General features: G+C 52.3%; 1 protein-coding gene across 1 annotated transcript in view; it reads right to left on the bottom strand.

Annotated features, from left to right (window-relative positions):
- The window catches only part of LOC144940628 (uncharacterized), a 111218-nt gene that overhangs the window by 57868 nt on the left and 37925 nt on the right, over nucleotides 1-15425 (bottom strand). The window lies entirely within an intron of this gene.

Genomic DNA, 15425 nt, shown 5'->3' with positions numbered 1-15425 from the left:
CACCAGGTGCTCATTTGAGGCTTAGTTGACCTAATCACAATTCAGAAAGGCAACTCCGTTCACATCAACTCTCTATATATTTTTTTTCCGGTGCGCACGCGGCGGTCATTTTTTATTCACGTCCGCCAGCCTTCTCTCGTTTGACCGGGCCGATTCTTCTCCTTAAGGTTGGGAGGAGTGGTGGCACAGCGGTTAGCGCGATGCTATGCCAACCGGGTCACCTGAGCAACCTGAGTTCGATCCCTGGCCATGGCTACCATCAACGGCGAGCAATGTCAGAACCGGATCTACCCGCTACCCCACACCTCGCCCCCCCCCCCACCCCTTCACCAACGGCGACTGACCAGCGTAGTGAAGTATGGTCAAACGCCGCCCCACGACTGACACGGGCAGGGGAGGTCATCGTCCAGCAGTGGATTAGCAAAGCGCTGTCAATAATAATTATTGTTGTATTACGAACAAGTTTTTTTTCTGCATCACAGACTACGCGAGTCAAATGCGTTTTAACGACCCGGCATTCTAACTCAACGTTGCCCAACGTTGGCGCGTGACGTCGTGTTATTTTGCTATAGGCGACTGTAAAATAGTGAACGCGTGTTCGGTCACGCGGCTGATGGCAACAAGGAGTGATTGGTTGTTGTTATTTTGTTGTTGTTGTTGTTGTGGCAATAGCCGGTGGTGGCAGTGGTACTGGCTCATTAGTTTGGGGGGGGCGGGGCTGCCCCCCCCCACCCTTTACTTTCAATCTTTAGACTCCGAGTGAGACGACGGGAGATCCAGATGAGGGATGACAGAGATTTCCACGAGAGATGATGGAGTCGAGATGAGAGATCCACATGAGAGATAGACATGTGCAGCGAGAGGAGAGGCACACGGGAGATGATGGAGTCGAGACGAGAGATCCACATGAGAGATAGACGTGTGCAGCGAGAGGAGAGGCACACGGGAGATGATGGAGTCGAGACGAGAGATCCACATGAGAGAGAGACGTGTGCAGCGAGAGGAGAGGCACACGGGAGATGATGGAGTCGAGACGAGAGAGAAGTCACCAGCTGATACTGACACAGACTCGAGTGGGACAAGAGAGAGGTCACGTGCGCGTTGCTTCGATTAACGCGTTATGTTTAATTGTTGCGATTTTAATTGGAGCTGACATTTGGTTCACCCGCTGTTGTTTCCATGACTCCGGGACATCTTGTTTGCGTCCCTAAGCATTTTAGTCCATGGGGCCAGAGTAGCAATAATGTAGCAGAAATTAAACTCAACTATTGTTTTTATTGTACCAGGTAAGGCCCCCCCAGGTAAGGCGCGGCTCTTCATCACGTGGACGTTTAGACAAGCAGCCAAATACTCGAAACGCGTCTCGATTCTAAATGTGCAGGGGGAAACCGGAGGACCCGGATAAAAAAAATCCACACGACTGTGGGGAGAGAATCCACGCAAACTACAAATATACAGCAGCAGGCGTCCGGGTCGGGTTGGAACCCACGACCTCCTGTATACCAGGCGAGGTAGTTAACATCAGCCACCTCTGCACGGCCAATGCTAATGAATGCACAGAACCTGATGGCACAACTCATTTCAAATGATTATCGCATAACTCGGTGGTATTGGCCAAAGAGAGAGAGAGAGATCGATGCCAGGACACGCACCTGCATGATCACATCCCACTTTCGACTCGAACGCATCCCATGAGCCCAGCGTGGCCTTTGGCCGGGGGTGGGAGTGTGATTGCATCATATTTTCGCGGAATTGATTTCAGGACAAGCAAAAACGCCGTGGAGACCAGCCGGTTTCGACGCGCCAGTGTCTCATCGGCAGACGGTCAAACAAGGAGGGCTTCGTTTAGCATGTTTTGACTCGGTGCTGCCCCCTGAAATGATTCGCTTTCCCACAAGGTCGTGGGCCAGGCTGATGGTTGAAGTGTGAGAAATGCCCCGGTTATGTTTCTAATGGTGGAAGGGAGGAGGGGGGTGTGAAGGAGACAAGTGATGGCCGTGTTTTTATGTCCCAGGGCCCTACTGTCCCATCGGCCGCAGTAACCACTGTGCCTAGGGCCTACGGAAACTAAAAAAGGACCTGCGAAACGAAAAATTGCCCCATGTGTGTTTTTGTTGTTGTTTATATGATAAAAAAAAAATGCAACCCAAGATATTTTCTTGAATAAATATATTTTTATATAGCAAGGATAGTGTCACAGTGTATATACAAAGACGCAGTCATGTAAAAAAAAATGCTCATAAGGTAAGATAGATTATCAACCAGAGATGAACTTTTTTTCATTGCAAAATTAGCAAATAACACCGCCACTCGTTTAAGGTTGAGTCGACCTAGGGTGAGGGCCTTTGACCGGTTCAAAACAATCGTCGTTGCTGCGAGCGAGCACCTATGCCCCAAGGTCAAAATACCATGCACGTGTGCTCGCTAACAGCCACACACAAAAAGACAAAGATCCCCCGAATAGCCTTAACAAACAGTCGGGACAAGTGCTGTTAGCGAGCACCTATCAAGGCCGGAACGGTACACGAGGGGGTGGGTGGCCAGCACCACGCCCGACCGCCTTTGCCTCCCCAGTGGTGATGTTTACACACCGCACCAGGTACTCATTTCAGGCTGACTCGACCTAGGGGAGGCCCAGGACCGGTTTAGATAATCGTCACTGGGTGTTGGCCGTGAGCGGGAATCGAACTCGGGTCGCCAGGTTCATAGCGTAGCATAGCGCTAACCACTACACCACCGCTCCCGACACACACTCTCACACACACTGACACATGCTCTCACAAACACACTACATACACGGAACAAACGAGACGGAACAAACGGAATGGAACTAACGAGAGAAAACAGTAAGGAGATGGAACAAACGAGACGGAACAACTTCCACGGATCGAAACACCTCGGGACAAAACTCACCAGACACGAGACGGCGACGAACGCGACAAAAACGAACGTCTTCATGAAGAAGGGGCATTCCCCGAAACGTCGCCTATTATAAACAACGAGTCCTCGTTTCATGCGGTAGATGCGTTTCTGAAAAGCGCCGCGTTCAGTGAAAACAATAACCCTCCAAATGACGTAAAGTTTGGCGAGATTCCGTGAACGCACACGCAGTGAGATGGCGCGGTGAACAAATAACCGAGAGAATGCCGCCGCGTTACTGGATCATTTCGCGTTCGTGTATCGCACCACTCAGCCGCGCAACTCAAAAGAGTAGTTCGTCGTAGACTGCTCTGAAAGCACGTTGTAACGGAGCGCGTCCCGCATTATAACGGCACGCGTTATAACTTTATAACGTCTTCTTGGTTCTTTCGGTAAAGTCACGTAGAAGGGAAATAATAAAATAATAAAAAATAAAACATTATAAAATACAATTCTCACGTCGTTTCAGCCACAACGCAAGCAGTCGTCATCAGGCGAAGACCAGGTCTGTCGGGGAGACAGCGTCTCCCCGACAGACCTGGTCTTCGCCTGATGACGGCTGCTTGCGTTGTGGCAGAAACGTCGTGAGAATTGTATTTTATTATGTTTTATTTTTATTATTTTATTATTTCCCTTCTACGTGACTTTACCGAAAGAACCAAGAAGATAAATCCCTGCAGTCACGAAAGAAGCTTTAAATCGAAATTTAACATTATAATGTTGCACGCGTTCCGCTCCTTGCGAAAAGCGTTCTCTGGTGGAGGAGACGCGTTGCGGCGAAAACGCGTTTCTGCGCGAACACTTCCAGCGCGTTAAGCGAGGACTTGCCGCGTATATTATAACAGGTGTGATTTGAAGCTTTCGTTACTGCAGGAATCCATACTCTTTGGTTCTTTCGGCAAAGTCTACCTACGTGGCTTTTTTTGAAGGGTGCTTCAAAAAGAATGTGAACACTTCCGAGAATTTGCAACAAAACCCCGAGAAATGTCCCTCCGGGCTCTGGAGACCACCTGAAGAAGATTCCAGGCACGCGTTGACGATGATGGCGAACAAGCGAGACACTCTTTGACTTTTTTAAGCTGTTAACATCACATTTTGTTCTCATGTTACATCGTATTATCCGTTCTTTTCCCATTAAAAACGACAACATTTTTTTTGAAGCACCCTGTCTATAAATGTGTTTCTTTTCTCCCTTTAAAGGCCACTTACGGCGCTGTTGACAAATGCTGTCTCTACTCAAGTCTGCTGTGTCTCTACTCAAGTCTGCTGTGTCTATACTCAAGTCTGCTGTGTCTCTACTCAAGTCTGCTGTGTCTCTACTCAAGTCTGCTGTGTGTCTACTCAAGTCTGCTGTGTCTCTACTCAAGTCTGCTGTGTGTCTACTCAAGTCTGCTGTGTGTCTACTCAAGTCTGCTGTGTGTCTACTCAAGTCTGCTGTGTCTCTACTCAAGTCTGCTGTGTCTCTACTCAAGTCTGCTGTGTCTCTACTCAAGTCTGCTGTGTGTCTACTCAAGTCTGCTGTGTCTCTACTCAAGTCTGCTGTGTGTCTACTCAAGTCTGCTGTGTCTCTACTCAAGTCTGCTGTGTGTCTACTCAAGTCTGTTGTGTCTCTACTCAAGTCTGCTGTGTGTCTACTCAAGTCTGCTGTGTCTCTACTCAAGTCTGCTGTGTCTCTACTCAAGTCTGCTGTGTGTCTACTCAAGTCTGCTGTGTGTCTACTCAAGTCTGCTGTGTCTCTACTCAAGTCTGCTGTGTCTCTACTCAAGTCTGTTGTGTGTCTACTCAAGTCTGCTGTGTGTCTACTCAAGTCTGCTGTGTCTCTACTCAAGTCTGTTGTGTGTCTACTCAAGTCTGCTGTGTCTCTACTCAAGTCTGTTGTGTGTCTACTCAAGTCTGCTGTGTCTCTACTCAAGTCTGCTGTGTCTCTACTCAAGTCTGTTGTGTGTCTACTCAAGTCTGCTGTGTCTCTACTCAAGTCTGCTGTGTCTCTACTCAAGTCTGCTGTGTGTCTACTCAAGTCTGCTGTGTGTCTACTCAAGTCTGCTGTGTCTCTACTCAAGTCTGCTGTGTCTCTACTCAAGTCTGTTGTGTGTCTACTCAAGTCTGCTGTGTGTCTACTCAAGTCTGCTGTGTCTCTACTCAAGTCTGCTGTGTCTCTACTCAAGTCTGCTGTGTCTCTACTCAAGTCTGCTGTGTGTCTACTCAAGTCTGCTGTGTGTCTACTCAAGTCTGCTGTGTCTCTACTCAAGTCTGCTGTGTGTCTACTCAAGTCTGCTGTGTGTCAACTCAAGTCTGCTGTGTGTCTACTCAAGTCTGCTGTGTCTCTACTCAAGCCTGCTGTGTCTCTACTCAAGTCTACTGTGTGTCTACTCAAGTCTGCTGTGTGTCTACTCAAGTCTGCTGTGTCTCTACTCAAGTCTGCTGTGTCTCTACTCAAGTCTGCTGTGTGTCTACTCAAGTCTGCTGTGTGTCTACTCAAGTCTGCTGTGTGTCTACTCAAGTCTGCTGTGTCTCTACTCAAGTCTGCTGTGTCTCTACTCAAGTCTGCTGTGTGTCTACTCAAGTCTGCTGTGTGTCTACTCAAGTCTGCTGTGTGTCTACTCAAGTCTGCTGTGTGTCTACTCAAGTCTGCTGTGTCTCTACTCAAGTCTGCTGTGTGTCTACTCAAGTCTGCTGTGTGTCTACTCAAGTCTGCTGTGTCTCTACTCAAGTCTGCTGTGTGTCTACTCAAGTCTGCTGTGTCTCTACTCAAGTCTGCTGTGTGTCTACTCAAGTCTGCTGTGTCTCTACTCAAGTCTGCTGTGTGTCTACTCAAGTCTGCTGTGTCTCTACTCAAGTCTGCTGTGTCTCTACTCAAGTCTGTTGTGTCTCTACTCAAGTCTGCTGTGTGTCTACTCAAGTCTGCTGTGTCTCTACTCAAGTCTGCTGTGTGTCTACTCAAGTCTGCTGTGTCTCTACTCAAGTCTGCTGTGTGTCTACTCAAGTCTGTTGTGTCTCTACTCAAGTCTGCTGTGTGTCTACTCAAGTCTGCTGTGTCTCTACTCAAGTCTGCTGTGTCTCTACTCAAGTCTGCTGTGTGTCTACTCAAGTCTGCTGTGTGTCTACTCAAGTCTGCTGTGTCTCTACTCAAGTCTGCTGTGTCTCTACTCAAGTCTGTTGTGTGTCTACTCAAGTCTGCTGTGTGTCTACTCAAGTCTGCTGTGTCTCTACTCAAGTCTGTTGTGTGTCTACTCAAGTCTGCTGTGTCTCTACTCAAGTCTGTTGTGTGTCTACTCAAGTCTGCTGTGTCTCTACTCAAGTCTGCTGTGTCTCTACTCAAGTCTGTTGTGTGTCTACTCAAGTCTGCTGTGTCTCTACTCAAGTCTGCTGTGTCTCTACTCAAGTCTGCTGTGTGTCTACTCAAGTCTGCTGTGTGTCTACTCAAGTCTGCTGTGTCTCTACTCAAGTCTGCTGTGTCTCTACTCAAGTCTGTTGTGTGTCTACTCAAGTCTGCTGTGTGTCTACTCAAGTCTGCTGTGTCTCTACTCAAGTCTGCTGTGTCTCTACTCAAGTCTGCTGTGTCTCTACTCAAGTCTGCTGTGTGTCTACTCAAGTCTGCTGTGTGTCTACTCAAGTCTGCTGTGTCTCTACTCAAGTCTGCTGTGTGTCTACTCAAGTCTGCTGTGTGTCAACTCAAGTCTGCTGTGTGTCTACTCAAGTCTGCTGTGTCTCTACTCAAGTCTGCTGTGTCTCTACTCAAGTCTACTGTGTGTCTACTCAAGTCTGCTGTGTGTCTACTCAAGTCTGCTGTGTCTCTACTCAAGTCTGCTGTGTCTCTACTCAAGTCTGCTGTGTGTCTACTCAAGTCTGCTGTGTGTCTACTCAAGTCTGCTGTGTGTCTACTCAAGTCTGCTGTGTCTCTTCTCAAGTCTGCTGTGTCTCTACTCAAGTCTGCTGTGTGTCTACTCAAGTCTGCTGTGTGTCTACTCAAGTCTGCTGTGTGTCTACTCAAGTCTGCTGTGTCTCTACTCAAGTCTGCTGTGTGTCTACTCAAGTCTGCTGTGTGTCTACTCAAGTCTGCTGTGTCTCTACTCAAGTCTGCTGTGTGTCTACTCAAGTCTGCTGTGTGTCTACTCAAGTCTGCTGTGTCTCTACTCAAGTCTGCTGTGTGTCTACTCAAGTCTGCTGTGTGTCTACTCAAGTCTGCTGTGTGTCTACTCAAGTCTGCTGTGTGTCTACTCAAGCCTGCTGTGTCTCTACTCAAGTCTGCTGTGTCTCTACTCAAGTCTGCTGTGTGTCTACTCAAGTCTGCTGTGTCTCTAGTCAAGTCTGCTGTGTGTCTACTCAAGTCTGCTGTGTGTCTACTCAAGTCTGCTGTGTCTCTACTCAAGTCTGCTGTGTCTCTACTCAAGTCTGCTGTGTCTCTACTCAAGTCTGCTGTGTGTCTACTCAAGCCTGCTGTGTGTCTACTCAAGTCTGCTGTGTGTCTACTCAAGTCTGCTGTGTCTCTACTCAAGTCTGCTGTGCCTCTACTCAAGTCTGCTGTGTCTCTACTCAAGTCTGCTGTGTGTCTACTCAAGTCTGCTGTGTCTCTAGTCAAGTCTGCTGTGTGTCTACTCAAGTCTGCTGTGTGTCTACTCAAGTCTGCTGTGTCTCTACTCAAGTCTGCTGTGTCTCTACTCAAGTCTGCTGTGTGTCTACTCAAGTCTGCTGTGTGTCTACTCAAGTCTGCTGTGTGTCTACTCAAGTCTGCTGTGTCTCTACTCAAGTCTGCTGTGTGTCTACTCAAGTCTGCTGTGTCTCTACTCAAGTCTGCTGTGTCTCCCTACTCAATCCTGCTGTGTCTCTACTCAAGTCTGCTGTGTGTGCTCTACTCCAAGTCTGCTGATAGATACGTATAGTCAGTCTGCTGTGTTTACTCAAGTCTGCTGTGTGTCTACTCAAGTCTGTTGTGTGTCTACTCATGTTTGCTGTGTCTTCTACTAAGTCGCACTGTGTCTCTACTAAGTCTGCTGTGTCTCTACTCAGTCTGCTGACTCAAGTCTGCTGTGTCTCTACTCAAGTCTGCTGTGTCTCTACTCAAGTCTGCTGTGTGTCTACTCAAGTCTGCTGTGTCTCTACTCAAGTCTGCTGTGTCTCTACTCAAGTCTGCTGTGTGTCTACTCAAGTCTGCTGTGTCTCTACTCAAGTCTGCTGTGTCTCTACTCAAGTCTGCTGTGTGTCTACTCAAGTCTGCTGTGTCTCTACTCAAGTCTGCTGTGTCTCTACTCAAGTCTGCTGTGTGTCTACTCAAGTCTGCTGCGTGTCTACTCAAGTCTGCTGTGTCTCTACTCAAGTCTGCTGTGTCTCTACTCAAGTCTGCTGTGTGTCTACTCAAGTCTGCTGTGTCTCTACTCAAGTCTGCTGTGTCTCTACTCAAGTCTGCTGTGTCTCTACTCAAGTCTGCTGTGTGTCTACTCAAGTCTGCTGTGTGTCTACTCAAGTCTGCTGTGTCTCTACTCAAGTCTGCTGTGTGTCTACTCAAGTCTGCTGTGTCTCTACTCAAGTCTGCTGTGTGTCTACTCAAGTCTGCTGTGTCTCTACTCAAGTCTGCTGTTTGTCTACTCAAGTCTGCTGTGTCTCTACTCAAGTCTGCTGTGTGTCTACTCAAGTCTGCTGTGTCTCTACTCAAGTCTGCTGTGTGTCTACTCAAGTCTGCTGTGTCTCTACTCAAGTCTGCTGTGTCTCTACTCAAGTCTGTTGTGTGTCTACTCAAGTCTGCTGTGTCTCTACTCAAGTCTGCTGTGTCTCTACTCAAGTCTGCTGTGTCTCTACTCAAGTCTGCTGTGTGTCTACTCAAGTCTGCTGTGTCTCTACTCAAGTCTGCTGTGTGTCTACTCAAGTCTGCTGTGTCTCTACTCAAGTCTGCTGTGTCTCTACTCAAGTCTGCTGTTTGTCTACTCAAGTCTGCTGTGTGTCTACTCAAGTCTGCTGTGTGTCTACTCAAGTCTGCTGTTGTTGTCATTGTTGTAACAAATTCCTGCGGAGGGAGCTGGTAGGAACGTTGGTTTGCTAGGTCAACGGCCAGGGTCAACGGCGGCGTGGTGTGAGGGCGGGCACAAGCCGGCGTGAGTAGGTTAAACGTTGAGTTTTATAAGGGCACCACGGGGTGACCAGCCCCTCCCCACCCAGCCCCACCCCTTCCACCTCCCACCCAGCCCCACCCACCCACCTCACCATAGCCCCTCCCCACCCTCCCCACCCTCCCCACCCAGCCCCTCCCCACCCTCCCCACCCCACCCAACCCCTCCCTCCCCACCCAACCCCTCCCTCCCCACCCAGCCCCTCCCTGCACGACGGACGGACGAACACACGTGTCCGCTCGGGTCTCGGTGTGAACCACCTCCTCCTCCTCCTCCTCCACCACCTCCTCCTCCTCCTCCTCCACCCCACGCCTCTTCTCCTCTACGGCGACTGTTCACTTATCGATCCGCCGCCATCCCTTGTCAATATCCCTGCTGAGCCGGTCCGTGTCGTCACAGCAGCGATGCAGCAGCAGCGATCATTAAACGCGTTCTCTGGGGCGCATGACCCCCACGCTGGCTGTTGTTGACTTTTCTTTACACGTACCTCGTGCGCGTTGTGTGTTGTTATCTGTGTGTTGTGTGTTGTTATCTGTGTGTGTTGTGTGTTCTTATCTGTGTGTTGTTATTTGTGTTGTTATCCGCGTGTCGTTATCCGCGTGTCGTTATCCGCGTGTTGTTATCCGTGTGTTGTTATCTGTGTTATCTGTGGGGCTGGGTGGGAAGGGGCTGGGTGGGGAGGGTGGGGAGGGTGGGAAGGGGCTGGGTGGGGAGGGGCTGGGTGGGGAGAGTGGGGCTGGGTGGGGGGTGGGAGGGGTGAGGCTGGGTGGGGCTGGGTGGGGAGGGGCTGGTCACCCCGTGGTGCCCTTATACAACTCAACGTGTAACCTACTCACGCCGGCTTGTGCCCGCCCTCACAGCCGGGCATATTTGCGGAATACACCACGCCGCCGTTGACCCTGGCCATTGACCGAGCAACCCAACGTTCCTACCAGCCCCCTCCGCAGCAGGAATGTGTTCGTCTACATGGGATAGGGGTGCGGGTGGGGCATCTGTTATTTCGCGTCGTCCTCGGGTTGCGTTGAGAATTTCTCGTGGGCTCGGAGCCGAGATGCCGACTCCATGCCTCATTTAGCAAAATCCCAGACGCCCCCCCCCTCACTTGCCCCACCCCACCCCCACCACTGTTTCCACGAATTTTGCCAATTTTCTCTTAAATAGCTCCACAAGTCCCCTGGGAATGCCGCTGCGCTGTTCCTGTAAAAGGACCGACTGCTGTTGCTGATGCTGATGGTGGTGGTGGTGCTGATGGATGGCAATGATGATGGCTGTGGTGCTGCTACTGCTGCTGATGGATGACAATGAAGATGGCTATGATGCTGCTGATGATGATGGATGGTAATGATGATGATTATGTTGCTGCTGCTGATGGGTGACAATGATGATCATCATGGCTATGCTGCTGCTGATGCTGCTGATGGTGGTGGTGGTGCTGATGGATGGCAATGAAGATGGCTGTGGTGCTGCTGATGATGATGAATGGTAATGATGATGATTATGTTGCTGCTGCTGATGGGTGGCAATGATGATCATCACGGCTATGCTGCTGCTGCTGATGATGCTGATGGTGGTGGTGGTGCTGATGGATGGCAATGATGATGGTGGTGGTGCTGCTGCTGATGATGGATGACAATGAAGATGGCTATGATGCTGCTGATGGTGATGAATGGTAATGATGATGATTATGTTGCTGCTGCTGATGGGTGACAATGATGATCATCATGGCAATGCTGCTGCTGATGATGATGCTGCTGCTGCTGATGATGATGCTGCTGCTGATGATGATGCTGCTGCTGATGATGATGCTGCTGCTGATGAGGATGATGTTGTTTTCTCCGCACGGGCTTGCGAGTTGGTGGAAGCAGCTTGGGAGCGATTCCTTCATCCAGCAGTGGGATGATCGCGGCGAATGATGCCGATGGCGTCAATGGCAGTGCTGTCAGATTACGTTCTCAAGATTGCGTCATTCACGTGCCCAGCTTCATTCGTTCTCATGTCATTCTCGCCAGGAGTTTGCATATCGTTAGTCACTCATTTTGGTGTAATTCACTCAGTCTTGTGTCAGCATTCACTCAGTCTTGTGTCAGCATTCACTTATTCTCACATCATTAATTCCCCGGTCATTATTCAGTCATTCTGATGTCATCATTCACTCATTAGCATGTCATCATTCACTCGTTCGCGTTTCGTTCTCTCTTCACTGCGTCTCGTGACCCACACAACGATCACCTCGACACAATGAGCCTAGCGACACAACACGACAACGCGTCCGGAATCAGCAACCACACACAACTCCACGAACACCCCACACACCACGACCACCCCACGCACCACCCCACACACCACCCCCACACACCACGCACAATCCCTCACCCCACACACCACCCCACGCACCACCCCACGCACCACCCCACACACCACCCCACGCACCACCCCACGCACCACCCCACGCACCACCCCCACGCACCACCCCACCCACCACCCCACACACCACCCCACGCACCACCCCACGCACCACCCCCACACACCACCCCACACACCACCCCACAAACCACCCCCACGCACCACCCCACGCACCACCCCCACGCACCACCCCACACACCACCCCACACACCACCCCCACGCACCACCCCACGCACCACCCCACGCACCACCCCACGCACCACCCCCACGCACCACCCCACGCACCACCCCCACGCACCACCCCACACACCACCCCACAAACCACCCCCACGCACCACCCCACGCACCACCCCCACGCACCACCCCACACACCACCCCCACGCACCACCCCACACACCACCCCCACGCACCACCCCACGCACCACCCCACGCACCACCCCACGCACCACCCCACACACCACCCCCACGCACCACCCCACACACCACCCCCACGCACCACCCCACGCACCACCCCACGCACCACCCCACGCACCACCCCACGCACCACCCCCACGCACCACCCCACCCACCACCCCACACACCACCCCACAAACCACCCCCACGCACCACCCCACGCACCACCCCCACGCACCACCCCACACACCACCCCCACGCACCACCCCACACACCACCCCCACGCACCACCCCAAGCACCACCCCACGCACCACCCCACGCACCACCCCACACACCACCCCCACGCACCACCCCACACACCACCCCCACGCACCACCCCACGCACCACCCCACACACCACCCCCACGCACCACCCCACACACCACCCCCACGCACCACCCCACACACCACCCCCACGCACCACCCCACGCACCACCCCACACACCACCCCCACGCACCACCCCACACACCACCCCACACACCACCCCCACGCACCACCCCACACACCACCCCCACGCACCACCCCACACACCACCCCCACGCACCACCCCACGCACCACCCCACACACCACCCCCACGCACCACCCCACACACCACCCCACACACCACCCCCACGCACCACCCCACACACCACCCCCACGCACCACCCCACACACCACCCCCACGCACCACCCCACGCACCACCCCACACACCACCCCCACGCACCATCCCACACACCACCCCCACGCACCACCCCACACACCACCCCCACGCACCACCCCCACGCACCACCCCACACACCACCCCCACGCACCACCCCACACACCACCCCACACACCACCCCCACGCACCACCCCACGCACCACCCCACGCACCACCCCACGCACCACCCCACGCACCACCCCACACACCACCCCACACACCACCCCCACGCACCACCCCACACACCACCCCACACACCACCCCCACGCACCACCCCACGCACCACCCCACGCACCACCCCACGCACCACACAGAACCACGTGGGCCTGGCGGCCCGGGGCGACTTTCCATGGTGAGGGTCGATGCAGAAGTGACGACACGATGCGGACAGCGGAGAGACACGAGGATGGGTGAGTGGGGCGGTGGTGAGGGGTGAGTGGGGGGGGGGCTGGTGAGTGGTGGTGGGGGGGGTGTTTGTGGGGAGTGGTGGTGCAGCGGTGAGCGCTCCTGTGCTGCGTCCGCTTGCCGCTCTCGGCCATCAACGATTATCTGAACCGGCCCTGAGGCTCCCCTAGGTCGACTCAGCCTCAAATGAGCACTTGTTGCTGTGTTTAGACATTAGTCACTGGGGAGACAAAGGCGGCCGGGCGTGGTACTGGCCACCCACCCCCTCGTGTGCCGTTCCGGCCTTCATAGGGTGCTCGCTGACAGCACTTGCCCCTACAGTCCGTGAAGGCTACACGGGGGATCTTTGTCTTTGGTGAGTGTGGTGAGTGTGGTGAGTGAGTGTGGTGAGTGTGGTGAGTGAGTGTGGTGAGTGAGAGTGGTTAGTGAGTGTGCTGAGTGTGGTGAGTAAGTGTGGTGAGTGAGTGTGGTGAGTGTGGTGAGTGAGTGTGTTGAGTGAGTGTGGTGAGTGAGTGTGGTGAGTGTGGTGAGTGAGTGTGGTGAGTGAGTGTGGTGAGTGTGTTGAGTAAGTGTGGTGAGTGAGTGTGGTGAGTGTGGTGAGTGAGTGTGGTGAGTGAGTGTGGTGAGTGTGTTGAGCCGCGTGCTCTGCGTGCCTCATGGGGGCTAGAGGGAGGGGGGGGTGCCCCGCCCCCCTCACCCCCCCCCCACATCAAATGCCACGTGTCCTGCGGGGACTGCCCGTGACCTTTCGCTTCAAACGCATCTCCGCCTCTCATCCACAGTGACCGCTCGAGGCCGCTCCACAAACACGGGGGGGGGGGGGGGACGAGGGGGGCCCCCCTTTCCTTCACAACAGCTGGGGGGGGAGCCCCCCTTTCCTTCACAACAGGTCCGGCAGGTCCCCCCCATGCCCTCTTCGAGCGATGAGGCACGGATGTTGGGGGGGGCGGGGGGGGGGGTGGTGGTGGTGGTAGTGGTGATGGTGATGGTGGTAGTGGTGGTGATGGTGGTGGTGATGGTGGTGGTGGTAGTGGTGGTGGTGATGGTGGTGGTGATGGTGGTGGTAGTGGTGGTGATGGTGGTGATGGTGGTGGTGGTAGTGGTGGTGGTGGTGATGGTGGTGATGGTGATGGTGGTGATGGTGGTAGTGATGGTGGTAGTGGTGGTGGTGGTGATGGTGGTGGTAGTGGTGGTGGTGGTGATGGTGGTGATGGTGATGGTGGTGATGGTGGTAGTGATGGTGGTAGTGGTGGTGGTGGTGATGGTGGTGGTAGTGGTGGTGGTGTTGATGGTGGTGGGTATGGTGGTGGTGGTGATGGTGGTGATGGTGGTGGTGGTGATACAGTCCATAATAGAGGTTTTGTTGGGTTAGATCGCGTAAAAATATAAATGTGTCGTTAAACCCTCCACCACCCGACATCCAGGTTCGTCCCGTTAACTGCAGCGTTGCAGAGTGAACCCACGAGAGCAGGTCGCAGTTCGAATGCCCGCGAGGGTTTTCCGCCAGGAATCACAAGCGGCAGGCTGTAGCCCCACGACCCCAGCTGTTGACCAAAAACTTGCTCCATAGGCTGTGTCGGGTGGTGGCGGGTTTAACGACACATTTTATATATTTTTTCCGACAGACCTGTTCTTCACCTGAGGACGGCTGCTTGCGTTGTGGCCGAAACGTCGTGAGAATTGTATTTTATTATGTTTTATTTTTATTATTTTATTATTTCCCTTCTACGTGACTTTACCGAAAGAACCAAGAAGGCATTTTATATTATTGGTTCTTTCGTTGAAGTCACAATAAAATAATAAAAATATAAAACAATACAATTCTCACGACGTTTCAACTGCAACACAAGCAATCGTCGTGTTATTGTTTGATATTTTTATTATTTTATTATTTCCCTTCTACGTGACTTTAACGAAAGAACCAAGAATATGAATCCCTGCAGTCACGAAAGCTTTGAATCGAGACACATTTCATATTGACCCGATCTAACCCCAAACCCCCACCTCTATTAAAGACACGTTGTCCCCTCGCCTGGATTTGAAAGCAAAAGTTGTGGGCGGTGGGGAGGTGACTGATCATCTGGATAACGATATTCTTAGGTTTTTTCGGTAAAGTCACGTAGGTAAAAAATTAAAATTAATAAAAGTTAAATAAAATAAAAATCACGACGTTTCGGAGGCAACACAAGCCTCCGTCTTCAGGTGGAACCGTCACAGCACGATAGCTGTATCAAGTACGATACGGTTCCACCTGAAAACGGAGGCTTGTGTTGCCTCCGAAACGTCGTGATTTTAATTTTATTTTTATTAATTTCATTTTTTACCTACATGGTGACTTTACCGAAAGAACTAAGAGTATGAATCCTTGCAGTCACGAAATCTTCAAATCTAGAATCAAAGATAATGATCACGACTGTGTAGAGGATTGCCACCATGTGAGTCGTGTGGCTCGTGTTGTTGTTGTTGTTGCAAGAGGCTCCTG

Source organism: Lampetra fluviatilis, chromosome 23 (assembly GCF_964198595.1).
Source record: "Lampetra fluviatilis chromosome 23, kcLamFluv1.1, whole genome shotgun sequence".
NCBI lineage: Eukaryota > Metazoa > Chordata > Hyperoartia > Petromyzontiformes > Petromyzontidae > Lampetra > Lampetra fluviatilis.
Note: the sequence above shows the minus strand (reverse complement) of the source record. Positions and strands in the feature narration are given on the sequence as shown.